The sequence below is a fragment of the Platalea leucorodia genome, assembly GCF_965183815.1.
Source record: "Platalea leucorodia genome assembly, chromosome: 21".
NCBI lineage: Eukaryota > Metazoa > Chordata > Aves > Pelecaniformes > Threskiornithidae > Platalea > Platalea leucorodia.
The window spans coordinates 1,689,498-1,703,794 of record NC_138843.1 but is presented as its reverse complement, the minus strand read 5'-3'; the positions used below and the strand labels follow the sequence as shown (position 1 = coordinate 1,703,794).

General features: G+C 49.8%; 1 protein-coding gene across 4 annotated transcripts in view; it reads right to left on the bottom strand.

Moving 5' to 3' along the window:
* Positions 1-14,297, bottom strand: part of GNG7 (G protein subunit gamma 7) — a 79,781-nt gene that overhangs the window by 52,511 nt on the left and 12,973 nt on the right. For 3 of the 4 annotated variants that reach the window (XM_082331427.1, XM_082331425.1, XM_082331426.1), the window contains exons 2-3: positions 11,657-11,734; positions 2,659-2,737 (exon numbers count right to left, since the gene is read on the bottom strand). The gene's annotated coding sequence lies outside the window, so the exon portion shown is untranslated. The remainder of the gene's footprint in view (positions 1-2,658; positions 2,738-11,656; positions 11,735-14,297) is intronic. The other variant, XM_082331428.1, reaches the window with a different exon arrangement.

Sequence of the window (14,297 nt, the reverse complement as noted above, 5' to 3'; positions counted from 1 at the left end):
GAAATAACACCCGGCGCAGGGCAGGGTGCTGCCATCTGCCGACACCCACCGCCGGGCCGGCGAGGCGGCAGAAACCTCGCTTTTTGTAGGCATCTCTAGAGCGGGATTGCTCTGCGGAGCCAGGCTCAGGGCTAAGAGCAGCAGGAAAAGCCATCCTCCTCCTTGCAAAGCCTAGGCTGACTCCCAGGCGCTCCAGGGAGACCCGTAAGGAGTCGCATCCCCTCTTGTGCCTCGCTGCGCTGGGCTGGCCGGACCCGGCGTCAGCTGTAGCTGGAATTAAAGCAATGGCAGCGCGACAGCCTGCTTCATTAAAATGTATGTACATTATTTAATATTAAAAGGCCACAGCATAACAACAGCTTTCAAATGTGAAACACTCCAAAGGCTTAGGTGGCTTAAGAGAGACCTCTGCAGTTCTGAGCGGCTCACTGCAGGCAGCCGCTCCCGATGTGGTTTTTCCCTCTGAACTGGGTTTCAGCAGATAAGATGCCCAAAAGGCACAAAGGCGGGCGTTTAGCCACCGTTTCCACCTCCAAAAGCCTCCCTGCGACACCCGTGGAAACAGAGCACGGCTGGCTTTGGAGTCACGTAGATCTCGACTCCTCCGAGCAGCTGCAGCAACCGTTGGTCCCCTCTCCGGCTCTCCCTCCTGCCCCGAAGCAGCGTCAGCCTGGCCCGCTTCGCCCCAAAGCCCCAGCGCGGACGTCGAACGCCTCCCGAAACCGGGGAGGCTCGAAACGCGCTCAGCCTCCTGCCCCTTCCATCCCAACGGGCGCAGTAACAGCAAGCAAGCAACGCTCCTTCGCCTCTTTGAAATACAGCACCCTTGATCTAAAGATAATCCATCTCTAGGACAACAGGGGTATGTGAGCACGATACTCTATTCCCAGCTATGGGTTTGTCATCTCACCAAGCCTAAGTTCTTTTACCTTGCTGCTCTTTCACCCGTGGGACAGGAAATATAGGATTTCACAAAAGGACTGCGATGCCCGAAGGGACTGCTGAGGCTCCTCGGCAAGCGCTCACGCCAACGATTACCGGCGACACCAACGCTCGCGTACGGCAGCCCGTATCCCCCGGTGAAATTTTCAGCTATTGAGTGTTCCAAGCAGCAACAGATATCATTTCTTTAAAGCCTACTGAAAAGATTTCTAAGTATTTCATGTAAGCAGCTGCACTGAAAAGTCAGCATCTGGTGACCAGCGGGGCGATGATGGACAAATGGGATGTGGTTAGACCCAACTGCGTCGTGTCACGCGTGATGCCACAGCACTGCCATCTGTACGGCAGGCGGGATTCGAGACCTCAGAAGAAAAAGATGCGTAAAGACAAGGTTGTGTGAAAAACTGGAGAAACTGTTTTGGAAAAGGAAGCGGTGGAAACGCGCCGGTGAAATGTTATTTCTAGGAAGTCGGAGCAGAGCGAATGCCACGCTTAATCTCACCATCATTTCCTTCCTAAAGTTTACTTGCCCGATGTGGCCCATCTCCTTTACGCAGTGAGGTCAGTGAGGCTTACTAGAAAGTAAACTACAGCAACAGGCATCGTTCCAGTTTAAATCAAATTTAAATATTGCATTTGGGGGCACACAGGGAAAATATCAACAAAATGGACAAACTGGTCTAAAACTTCCAGAACAACGCTATGATTTATGCTGTGCTCTGAGATCACACCAAGTTCCAGGGCAATTTAGAACAGCACAACTGATATTTAGCTTATTTCTTCTATAGAAAAGGCATGAGGCTTTAATCACCACGCTGCTTCATTAACTGGAGATTAGTAATTACAGGATTGGTTAGTCAGCACTACCAGACAATGTTTTAGCGTTGATTGTTTGTATAGGGAAGATTGGAACTGACGAGTTAATAATTTTAATGGAATACAAGGTGATTTGCAAGAGCTGTCCTCAGCAGAATGGACAAAAACCATTACGGTTTTGCCTCGTCACATATTTCCAGAAAGTAATGGCTTCAGCGGGATCAATGTGAAGCCAAAGACGAGAGAAAGCAGCACAGGACAAGCGAGGCACGCACCTTAAATCACGTGTGGAAGCTCCCGCCTCTACCCTGACCGTTCTGCTTCGAGGGCAGGGAGAAGACAGGACATTTGCAGCATCTAATACTCCAGCGCAGAGCAAAGCCGCTATTACACAGAATAAAAAAGCCATCATTTGCAGCACCTCCTGCTCGCGTGCTACTGGTTAACACGTACGTACGTTCCAGCAAAGGCTAGATAAAAAAGGAAACTGCACTTCATCATCCAGCTACAGCAGTTACAGCCTGCTGCTTCCCTCGGCTCCCAACGAGAACAAGGCTCCCACACACACACCTCACGCCTTCTGACTAAGAGGGACATGTCTTCTCTGGAATCTAGAGATCTTCTCCCCTAATTAAGGAGGTGGATTACTGTTACATAACGAGCAGAACGTGGCTCCGTGTGGGCAGCGCGTAATCGCCAGCCTTTGTCTCAGACCGGCAGGAGCACGACGAGTCAGATCGGAAGAGCACCTCGGAAGAGCTAACGTAGCCGCCACCACCACGGTATTATCTGCTGCGGCATTTCCCCGCTGTAGCGGGTAAAACACAACCATCGATGGAAGGCAAATTAACGATGAAACGATAGGGCCAGTTTCACAAGGGTAGAGGTGTTCTCGCTCACCTTCTTCCTGCAGTGGAGCAGTTTCGGCTACCGTCTCGGAGGGCGCGCCTGCTGCCGGGGATCCCAGTTACGATTCCTTCTGGAAAGGAAACGGGAATTCAGGAGATCCATCACTGATATACTAAACAGATGGTACATTATTAATGAAGTTGTAATTTGGAATAATGTATTTTACTCCGTTGACTGCAAGTTTATCACAGCAATATTTACTTCAATCATTAGTGTAATAAGGCAGGCACTGCCTTCCCTGCAGTTGTCGGTTTTTACTGATACCAATTTTCCATACCAAAGAACTCCATGTCCCAGGAACGTTTTGAAATGAACATCGATTTGTTTGCATTTTACAGCTTTTCCAAGCACATCTTTATTTTGTTGCATACAACAGACACACACTGACAGGGAACCCATTTTCATTTGTTTTTATAAATAACCTGAAACTGGAGATAACGAATGTTTCAGCCACGGGATGAGAGCTCACTCGAATATGCTGCTCTAGATTCCACCGCAGTCTAACTACGGGACTACAGCCAACAGATGCTGAGCGTAAGTCCCCCACGGTGGAAGAGGTGCTTGCACCTTCATATTTCTGGGGGGAATGCTGTATAGCAGCGTTTTAGCGAAGAAGCCAGGAGTCCTCTGGCTAAACACCGCCAAGCTTAGTCTTCAGGAAACGAGCACAAAAAAAAAAAAAAAAGAAAAAAAAGGTCTAGGAATGAGCTGGCCTTCAGAAAGCATTAAAAACACCCTGAGAAAAAGCGAGTCGTGTTTAGCTTTCTGAGATGTTGGGATGCTCCCCTGGCACCCCGCGTTACCCGGCTCCGCGGGACGTCCTCCTTCCTGCTTACCAGTAAGGCGTTGCTCAACCCTCTCCGGTCAGCCCCGCTCACCGCACCGAAGTCAGAGCTGCTGGGAGCCAGAGCGAGGGATTAATTCCAAGAAACCATCTGAGCTGAAATCCAACCTTGCTTGTTTTCTCCACTTACTGCCTGAACACAAACAAGTTTGTTTTTTTTTTTTTTAAAAGGAGTAAAACCCACGTCATTTAGTCTCCACTGGGGTTTAGGCCATGGCTTGCCTTGCCCCTTTCACCTCTATCTTCCTCAGATTTCAGTAAATCAAAGGGTGAGAAATAGCCCTCTTGCCAAAACGATCATTTTTAAATAATTTTTTTTTTTTTTTTTTGAGAATAGCAATTCTCACAACTACCATATTCCAAACAAGAGTGGCAAATGCCAGCTATCCACACAAATATGAAGGCGAGAGCAAGAGAAAAAGCCTTACGATGAAACACAACTTGTGTTAGGTTAGGAGAGCAAGAGACCAAAAAGGAGCGTGGGGTAAAAGCGCAAACACTTCGGACGCAGAGCAACCGGCGCAGGGTTTGCAATCGGCCTCGGACGGGCTCCGAGCCCACCGCCACCGACCCGTCCCTCCTCCGGGACCAGCAACCCAAGCTTTCGGCAGCATCGTCCGCGAGGCAGCCCCGGACCCCGCCGGGGCTTCGGCCGGAGCAGAGCTGCGCCGGGCAGAGCAGGTGGAGAGGAGCCAGCGCCTTCCTCCCGGCCCGAAATAGCAAATGCCAAGGCTGGGGCCTCGCTCATTGCGATCATTCCTGCTACAGCAGCAGGGGCCTGCCTGATCCCCCTTCAGAATTCAGTAATAAACTCGAAGGGACTGAAATGCAGGGGATTTTGTCAGTCGAGTGGCATGCCCCTCCCAGGATAAAGCATGGGAGACAGGCAAGGAGCACGCACAGGACTGTGGAGCTGAAAAACAAGGGCAGCAGCATCTGAAAGGCCCTGCAGGTGAGAAGGGCCACCAGGGACAGGGGGAAGCAAGCCCTCAGGGGCAGCGCTCTCCGCGATCCCCTCGCTCTGCCTCCAAGGAGGCATTTCCATCCCAAGGAGATGCAGCTCCTGCCTCTCCTGCAGCAGGGGTTAGCGAGCCTCTGCAGCGAGGGGGTGCGATGAGCGTCTGGAGGAATTTCAGCCCTCAGAAAGTCAATACGCTCTTCAGCCCTTTCCCTACAGGACGGTGTGCCTTTTGTAAGGGAAAGGAATGAAGACGACTTTCCCAATACCCTGCTAATTGCTGACAAAGATGAACTTGCCCCCATAAATCCCAGGCTGCCCTGAGCCAGCCTTCAGCTGCAATCCCCCCTCCACTGCCTCCCAACTCTTCCAGCTATATGTGATTTCACAGTGTGAAAAAATAATTACGGCTTCTAAATTGCAAACAGATTTAAATAGCAAGTAGCTTGGCCCCGGGAAGTATGTGCAGTTGTTTAAGTGCCTCTGGTGCTCTGTAAGAGCTGATAAATGCCGAGCTGCTACGGGAATCGGACGCCACCTCCAAGCTGCAGGAGAGAGCTCGACGCCTCATTTAAAGGGAAGCCACCCAAAATCAAATCTACCTTTTGACTAAATGAAGGCCTGAAGCTGTAACTAAAGTGAAAACCTGAAATGACGTTACACACATTATTTTTATTTGCATTGGTCTTCCTTGAACTTTGTCAATGCACCTGCCTTCTTGATTGCTCTTTCTTTTTCTTTTGTTTTAAAAGCAACACAGGGACTTCTGGACTGCCAATGTTTAAATTTTAAATCAGTCACCATTTGAAGAGCTGTTTAGGTTTTCTGCAGGCACTACTTTGAGGACTATTCCAGAACCGGAGCAGAAGGCTCCGCAGCTGCAGGCAGTCCCCGAGCAGCCCCCATGCAGCAGGCGGGACCACCACCCCCCCCGCCACACAGCTCCGGCTCTGCACGGAGATTTAACACCCCATCATCCCAGAGCGTCCCTCCCTGCAGCGCTGGCTCGCGGCCTCTGCAAAGCTGGGCAGGAGACGTGCCCGTAGGCTGGCCCGTTGCTGGAAGGCTACCTGCGAGGCAGGAGTCACGCCGCACGGGCCAGCACCGCTGCAGGAGCAGCTGCCCCCTCCTCCGGTTTGCAATCAGTGCCAGCTCTGCAGACACCCCAAACGATGCCCAGTTATCACCATCGGCATTTCTCCTGCCCAGACTTTGGAGCTGGCAGTTAGTACACGAGGAACAGTTTGCAGCAGGGGAAAAAACAACCCAACAACTTTCCAGATGAACACAATACCATCTTTGGCTTTCCGCAGAAACGAGCCTTTTGTTTATAGGCTTGCAGAATCTGACTCCAGGGGCTGCTCTGTTCTTGCTCAAAGAGGGAAAACAAGCCTGACCTCAGCGTGCTGGAATAAACTCTGCCCCCTCCTTCCTTCCACGCTTCTCCCAGTGCAAAGGTAAAGAACACGATACCCGGCAGCGTGACCGCACACACTCATGTTTACTGACATCGAAAACAAGACCGCTGGAGCCAAGGAGGTAAATTAAGCGGAGTGCTCCTCATCAGGCCGCGCCGGCCGGCACCTCCCAGCTGGCGAAAGGCCCTCGGTAAGTCAGCGGGCCCCCGACACACGATGTACAGCACTCGCTATTTAGCGCATACCTCCCCGCGCACCGGCGGCCGGGCTCACAGCAGACACTCCCCTATCTCCCACTTGTACCGTTTCCTACCCCGCCGATAAGCAGGCTGCCGTTTCCTCCAGGCGGATATTGCACACCAGCACTTGCTGGCAACAACGCCTGAACCAAGAACCTAAAAGTCGTCCTGCGAGACTCGGAGTGGCTCTACCACTCTCATTAGAAACAGCTACTCGTCACGGGAATTTGTCACACCAACAGGTTTGGAATAAACCCTTGTCTTGTTTGGACCTTCTTGACCTATGCCCCGTTTACGGCGCGGGCCAGAACCCTCTGCTCAAGCCTCCTCTGCAAACATGCAAGCGGCTAGCAATGCAAGTACCAGCGCTTTAAGAGATACCTGGAGTGACTGTGGGCAGCAAGGAGGGGAATTCCTTTCCGAACTAACTGGAAGCGGCAACAGTTGGTAATGCAAAGCATCTCCCAGGGCCGGAGCCTGCAGCTGCCAGATCATCCATTCCAGCCCACCAGAAAGCCTGCGGTGCCAGGAACGCCGTGGGAGGCAGTCTCTGCAGCAGAGCCTTTCCACGAGGATCGGCCAGCTCACCGGCAGGAGGAACTTGCCATACGTCCCTCGGACACTCCAAGATCCGGCAGATCGTGGAGCAGGCAGGCGGCCGAGGCTATCAGCTATTCCAACTGTGATTAGCAAAAAGTTCTATGAAAAGATTAGAGAGAAACTTAGGAATACAAGATTCAAAACCTCATCCTGCCGTAGCGAGTGACTGCTGATTGTGTTATTAGTCCTTAGGATTTTTAAAGAATGCTCGAACACGTGGCAAAGCGTGAAAGTCAAAGATGCTGCATCGATACGGTGAACAAGACACCAACCTCGGCACGTCGCCCTTCATTTGCAATGTTCTTGACAACCTGACTTGGGTGTTTTAAAGTGAGAACTAGAAAAAACTGCATTTGCACAGGCTCTAAAGGCTAACTCCAGCCTGCAGTCTGCTCATTTTGCTATCGGAGTTCAAAGATTTCGAGCACCAAAGAGCCCATGCGTTTTAGAAAAAACAGAGCCAGTCAGCATGCCTTTTGCGCAGAACAGCCTCGATATTCCCCTCCCAGAAGGGAGCCCTGCTCCGACACGAGCAGCGCGATGCAGCAGGCAGCTCGGCGGCGGGGCTGGTCCGGAGCTCCGGCCTCCCCGGCCCAGTGGACGACGCGACCTCGTTCAGCGCCATTAGGTAACGCAGAACAGCTCATGGAAAATGAAGCTGTCAAAGAGCAAAAGGCTCCTTTTAAGATGCCTGATGGATCCCTAAGCTCGGGAACTGTTACATGCCGTACCACGGGGCTAAATGAAAGCATTCCTGGCAGGTACTGCTGACCGACAGATAACGAACCGACACCCAGATGCATCAGCACGGGACCGTGATTCAGAGCAGTGCTGCAATTCCGAGGTAACAACCTGCTGCGCAGCATCGCGCGTCTTCTCGCTCCGGGCAAGCAGGGCGCAGACCCACGCCAGACCTTCAGGTTCCCCCAGTGCTGACGTGGTAGCGAAGTTAAAGGGAGAGAAACGCGTTACTGAAGGTGAAGTTGCTCAGCTCACACTCGAAATTAAATCAGCTTAATGGGATAACCAACGCCGGCCTTAATTGTGCTACTTAGCACTAATAGGCAAAAGCTCGTGATCCAGAGGTAGACTTTGTCATGTCTCTAAAAATATATACCTATAAATAGTAAATCATTATCAAACAATTGCATCTGGACAACCAATGCAAAATATCCATGGTAAAGAGAGAGCTTGTAAAGCGTAACTTTTCCCCATTAATTCCTCCAAGGGATGAGCAGATTCTTTTTTCCCCGTCCACAGAACTCCTGCCATTTTCCAGCACACGGCCCAGGATTTTTGCTAAGTAACAGCTGCCACAGCCAGCGCACATTTGCTTTTGGAAGCAAATCGCTAATTGTGAAGTTGCTAGGAAGTCTGTTCTGGCAACTTGCTCTGGAACATTTTTTAAGTCCTAAAAAGGGAAGGCTTGGAGGAGAGGCAAGCAAAAGGGGCCTTCCCTACGTCCCGCAGCGCTTCACACCTCAAGGGATCTGCGCTTCAAGCTCGAGAGCCCCCGAAACCATTTGACGGCACCCATGGTACTACACGTGTAGCTGAAGTCCCTCCAAAGGCGAAGCCTGACCCGCAGCTGCTCCCGCGAAGCTCAGCTCCTTCAGGGTCCCCGAGCGGAGCCGGGGGAAGCATTGCTCCAGCTGTGCTGCTGGAGGACAGAAAGCAGCCCGGCACCCCAGCGTCACGCGCAAAGGCGTCTGTGCACGAGCGGTTTCACATGGGGAAGGTGCAACTCTAGGCCTGTAAAAAGAGTAACTCGTAACTGAAGTTTAAGTGTGAAATGCCTTCAACGCTCATCGATCTACGGAGAAGGAGCAGAGGTGAACAAGGCGGGCTAGCACGGAGCAGCGCAGCACGGTACACGGGCACCGTGTTTACCCACCCGGCCATTGCGCAGCAAGCCGAGCGTCTGCTGAGCAGCCCGGGGTATTCAGGACAGTTACTGCACCATCACGCATTCCTACTCGGGCTTTGTTTTTCCTCTGAGCAAAAGAGGAAAAAGTTTAAAATAAACCCTGCAGACAGCAGCATTCCATTTGGAAGAGTTCATTCTTTAAAGAAACGGGACAAACTAATGCCTCAGTAAATATTCGGGGTTACAACTCTGCGCAGCAGTATCTCGTTAAACACTTCCAAGGTTTTAGAGAGCCAGTAATACACCCAGGACAGCAGTCCGTGGAAATAACAGGACTTATTTCAGCAGCAACAGAGCTATTTTTAAAAGTTTTACTTATGGGATGCCAATTTCCTGAAGCTGTTTGGAAAATTAAATTTAAAAGTGTACAAGCACTAATGGAACAAAAATGTGCTATAGCAACAGCCTGCTTTTGCTAGGAGATACACTAGATATGTTTCTGGACTTTCCAACTTACTTTCATCCAAAAAATCACCTTTTCCTCCTTTTAGAGGACAAATTAAGAATAGCAACAAAAAAATCTCTATGTCTGCAGCAAAAAATGTTTGCTTATAGAGAAAGCTTATTCCTAAAAAAAAAAATTCTTCCAGTTTTAGCAAATGCTTCCAGCTGTTATAAACCGATCAAACCAGTGACAATACACTTCTTTACCCCAAGGATGCTTAGGTTTAACGTAACCAGATTGGCTCAATGCCTCTGCCAGGCAAATAAGCAACACAAGAAGTTCTTTTATGTCGCTGACAACCTCCTAAAAATCGGAGGAATTTTAAAATGTACACCAACTTAACAACTGCTCGCAACAGGAAGAGGAGGTGAAAGAGTATCCAGCTGAAGCAGCCAGGGAGAATTCATTACACTGTAAATACCAGAGTGAAACACAGATGGGATGCTGAGGTTTATAATTCTTAAAGTGCCATTATAAAAGTGCGCAGGCATTTGCTTTTAAATATTATGACAAGCAGCTGAGCGGCATAAAGTATAGCTATTTTCATAGGCTGCACCAACAATTCAGGAACTGTTGCAGTAAAACAAATCCTAAACATCAACAGGCTGTTGACTTCAAATAACTAAAAGCCCCCAACAACAACAAAAAAAAATAATGACAAACTAGCATTGCTTGCGAGCTAGCAATAAAGCACGCCCCAGGGAGGGGATCTTCCCCCCTTTCCTACCCGATGGGTCAAGTTCACCTCCTTCTGCCACTTCAGACAGCGAGAAGGGAAAGAAGACAAATGCCTTGAGGAGGGATTTAGAAGCAAGGTTAATAGTTTTGTCTTAAACGTGAATGTTTCTCCTGGGATAGGTTTTTATCTCAAAGCAACTTTTGAGGTTATTTCAGTGTGCTTCCACGTTATACAAGCGCCCTATCTTCTAGGGGCTATCAAGCAATTTTATACAGTCAATTAATAAAAAACCTAAACTTAACGAACCCTGGGAAACAGGGCGCTCTCGATGTATCAGTGATTACTAGGCCAGGGCAGCATCGTTTCTGCAAGACGTACGTCAGCAGTAAAGGTGGCTTCACGTAGCTTCAGGAACTGGGCAAAAATTGACAGGATTAAAAACCGCTTCCTAAACACCAGCTAGGTGCTGAGAGCGCCCTGCCGGGCCGCAGAGAACTGCTGGTTGCTCACCACGCAGAGCTGAACGAAACGACAGGGTTCACAAATGGGTCCCGAAAACAGAGGCCAAACCCAGCAGCGACAACTCCTTCACAGGCCCTGCTGCAGAAATAGCTTAAAAAGGGAAAAAAAGCACACTGGGCTGGGGAAGAGATGCATGCTTCCCTACTTCAGTAAAAATCTGCCTCGTTAGTGAGCAAAGATTTGCTTTTGAGATGGAGCCTGGCATAAGCGTTTCCTGTTTGGAGCCCTAAGGCAAAATATTACGATATAACAACCTCCATTAGTTTTCCTTTTTTTGTTCTTCTCCCCAATTCCTTCTGTTTTGAATTAAGTCTCCAGTTGACTCTGACTCACAGCAAAGCTCTATGCTGATCCCACGAACATCGTTCCCCTCTTGGAGGAGATACCAAGTGCAAAAAGTAGGGCAAAATGACGCAAGTGGGACAGACGGGGGACATTTTTTTAGGAAAGTGAGGCAAGAGGACGCGCTGCCGTATCCCTGCCACGGTCTGGGGAAAGGACCAATAGTCACACGACGATACACAGCTCCTAATACATTTGCTAATGCGTCTGCCAGTCAATTACTCATTTCAAATGGTTTCAAGGACTCGGGCTCTCCAGCGTTCTGGAGACTAACGCGGTTTCTTAGATGACGAGCAGCAGGCGCGCGCCGGGCAGCTGATGCTGCGCGGTCCAGCTGCCAGGGACACACTGCCCTCTCTTGGAGGCTCCACAGCCGGCCCCAGGGAAGGACGCTGAAGACCAACACGCTCTTGGCATCTCTTAAAAAACAATTTCTGCCCCAGAGGCAAGTCAGAAGCAACAAGCAACTCTGCTAACGCTCCCCTGCCCGATACATTGCTTTGAGGATGGAAGCGTGAATGCCTTTTGGAAGAGCTGCTCTTAAGGTAGGTCAGTTTTAACGAATAACTTTGAAGGTACCTTTATATCGTCCTATCAAAACTTTAACCTTTTCACCTGGAATTGTATGGCAGATAATGCGTGGCACAACTGTGTCTCTCCCCAGAGAATATTGTAACATCTAAAGAGCGGTGATACTGTGATATGGTAACGGTCACCACAGAAAAAGAACGTAATTCAGAAAAACCATTCCAACTTAGAGGGAACAGCTACGTCTCACCTTTCTGTGTGACCTTGGGGCGATTTTAGACACTTAACACCCTACCTTGGTCAAACTGTCGCTAAGGGGACTGTGAGCGTGCTGCTGTCGCATTCACACTACTCACCTCGCTGTATCCCTGATATCCCACGATATCCCTGGTTTGGGGAGCCAAGGATACAAAGATGTGGAAAATTTACCCGTGAGGCAGGAGAGAGGGTTTGGAGGGCTTTGTGGTGTACTGCTGCATAAACATACCTGCTCAGAGCGCGTTCACGCCACCTTCTCCAGCACAAAGGCAGATGCGCTCTCCGGCTTGAAAAAAGGACAGCTCTCCTGAAAAAGGAAACGGAGAGAGTTTTCAGCAATTAAAACGTTCCTGCAGGGAATGCCTGCTACTCTGAACATCAGGCTTTGATCCAACCAGCTGACGCACCTCACACCTTTTTTTTTTTCGTTTAACGAAGGCAGACATAGTAGCCATATGGCTGCAAAGACCCTTTTTATGCTGACAGACACAGGCACTATTTTCTCCCTGCTTGAAACCAGGCTAGACTTGGCTATTACAGAACTATTTAAAGTCACCCAGTAAGTACGAGGGACACGTCACGCGGATTCAACGATTAGCAGCGTCGCAGCTATGATGGGCGGCCAGCTTTAAGGCTGACTCCCGCCAGGGAGGCAGAGCACCTGTCCGCACTCGGTGCAATTTCATATCCGAGTCTGAAGATGGCTCCGTCGGCACGAGAGATGCCATCCGCTCGTGCCTCCCTGCGCGCGAGAAAAAAAATATCATTAGGCACACAAAGAATGAAGAAATATTCAGAATGCTTAGTCAGCCATCAATCACATGTTATTTGTCATATGCTGACAACAACGATGCGGTGAAGGCAAGGAAGCCGTCACATACATGCATTATATATTTCTAAAGATGTAAGACTGCGATATAGAAGCTACAACAAAAGAAACTAGAGAAAAATAGCTTGAGCAACTCATGGAAGTCAAAAAGAAAAAGAATGACAAAGACAGATTTAACTAAAGAAAGGGAAGAGGAAGGCATATCTGCAGCATTTCATTTTCTGTTCCTCCCCACAACGATCAAATTAAAAAGCCCACACACTTAAATTAAGTACAAGTTAAAGGGGAGCTGGAAATACAGTCATTCAGAATCACTATTTAGGTTAGGAAAACTGCTGCATTGCATTCCTTTGTCAAGCAGCAGATAACGAAATCTGAAAAAGAAAATGCGGAATTTGGACCCATCGCGCAAGAGCCAGAAGGAAACCGAGGAAATCTTTGGCACGGGTTTACCATGCAGGACCTGAGGGGCGCCGGCTCCACGAACACCGCCCCGCGGGGCACGAGCGACGACGGCAGGACACGAAAGCGGCTGTGCAAAGATCCCAAACCCTTTGCTCTGTGGCCTCGTCGCAGCCACAGCCGCAACGCTACCCTCACGCACACACAGCCCAACGAGTTTTAGACCACAACAGGGTTTTTTTTGCTTTGGTGTGTTTCTTTTTAAACACAAAAAACAGAGCTTGGTGAGGGCATGTGCCCAGGGCCCAATTACAGAGCTGCGATTTCCTAATAAACCTTTCTTCAGCAACCTTCACAATGTTTAATTTATACCTTTGAAAACGCCTCTGATAAAACCCTGGCTCCACCGACGTCAGGCAAGATTTGTCATTGACTTAAGGGTAAATATCCTCGTCGCATTGATGTTTACATTGCATTGTGTCCGAAGCTCCAGATACGAGTTTAGCATTTAATTCATGATGACAGGCAGTCACCTCAGCATCTCCAGCAGCCAGCCAACCCCTGCCAACAGGCGGCTACCGAGACCCCTCCGAGGCCTGACCCGCGATGAAACCCTCTCTAGCTATTACAAGAGCAACATCCAGCTCACGCTAGAATATTTAATGGAAGAAAGCACAAAGGGAACGGAGAATATGAACGCTATTATTTTAGGTAAAGCTTTTGCAAGCTGGGGTTTCCTTTAAGGTGCGATAAAAACAATTGGGTAACTACAGCTGGTGCTGCAAGGGGCCACAGGCAATAACAGGGCTGCTGCTGGGGCCCGGCCTGTGTTCATGGCAACAGCAGGACAACAGATGCTGCAGGCTCCGCGAGGGCAAGTAGCTGCAGAGCTTGTTTCTAGAGGGAACTGTTTAATGTCTAATCATTAACAGTAAAAAACACCCTAGATAAAAGTCAGCTAGTGATAGACTAAAGCAATGATGCATTTCAAGTCAGCAGAGTCATTACAGTCACCAGGAAGCGCGGGATGTTTGCTTGTTCCTGTTATGGCTCTGCCGTGTTTCCCCTGCAGAGGGGACAGCTTCACAGGAAACAATATAAATTAGAATTAGAAATAGTCATCTATTTATTCTTCGAACCTCTCTCGTCCAAACAGCAAGAGCATTCGCTGCAGCGCGCTGAAGGCAGCAAGATCAGACGGGCTCACAGACATTGGGGCATTTTAAGCTGCTGCTGCCATTAAAAACGAGAAGCAGCAGCGGCGTTGTGGGCTTGCTCGCCACGAGGGCTGCAGAGTTACGTAGTCTGAAAGGTGCAAACTTAACGTGTGTCAACCCCATTACTTGCCTGGTAAGGCTGGGAGGGCAAACCAACCCCACGTGCACCTGCAGGACCCCGTTCCATGATAAAGCAGCACACTGGGGAGTCAGCAAGAGCCCGAGATAGAAACAGAGCTGCATTAACCATCTGCTGCCTGTGCGGCACATCTGCCCCGTGGAAGAGATGCCAGACGTCCCGTGCTACACGCCTGGGCCGGGACGGGCAGGCTGGAGGCACAGTCGCAGCACGGGCCGGCCCTGCATCAGCCCGGCCTCCTACCTGCAGCTTCTGAGCACCATCAGCTGCTGCGGCTCCAACC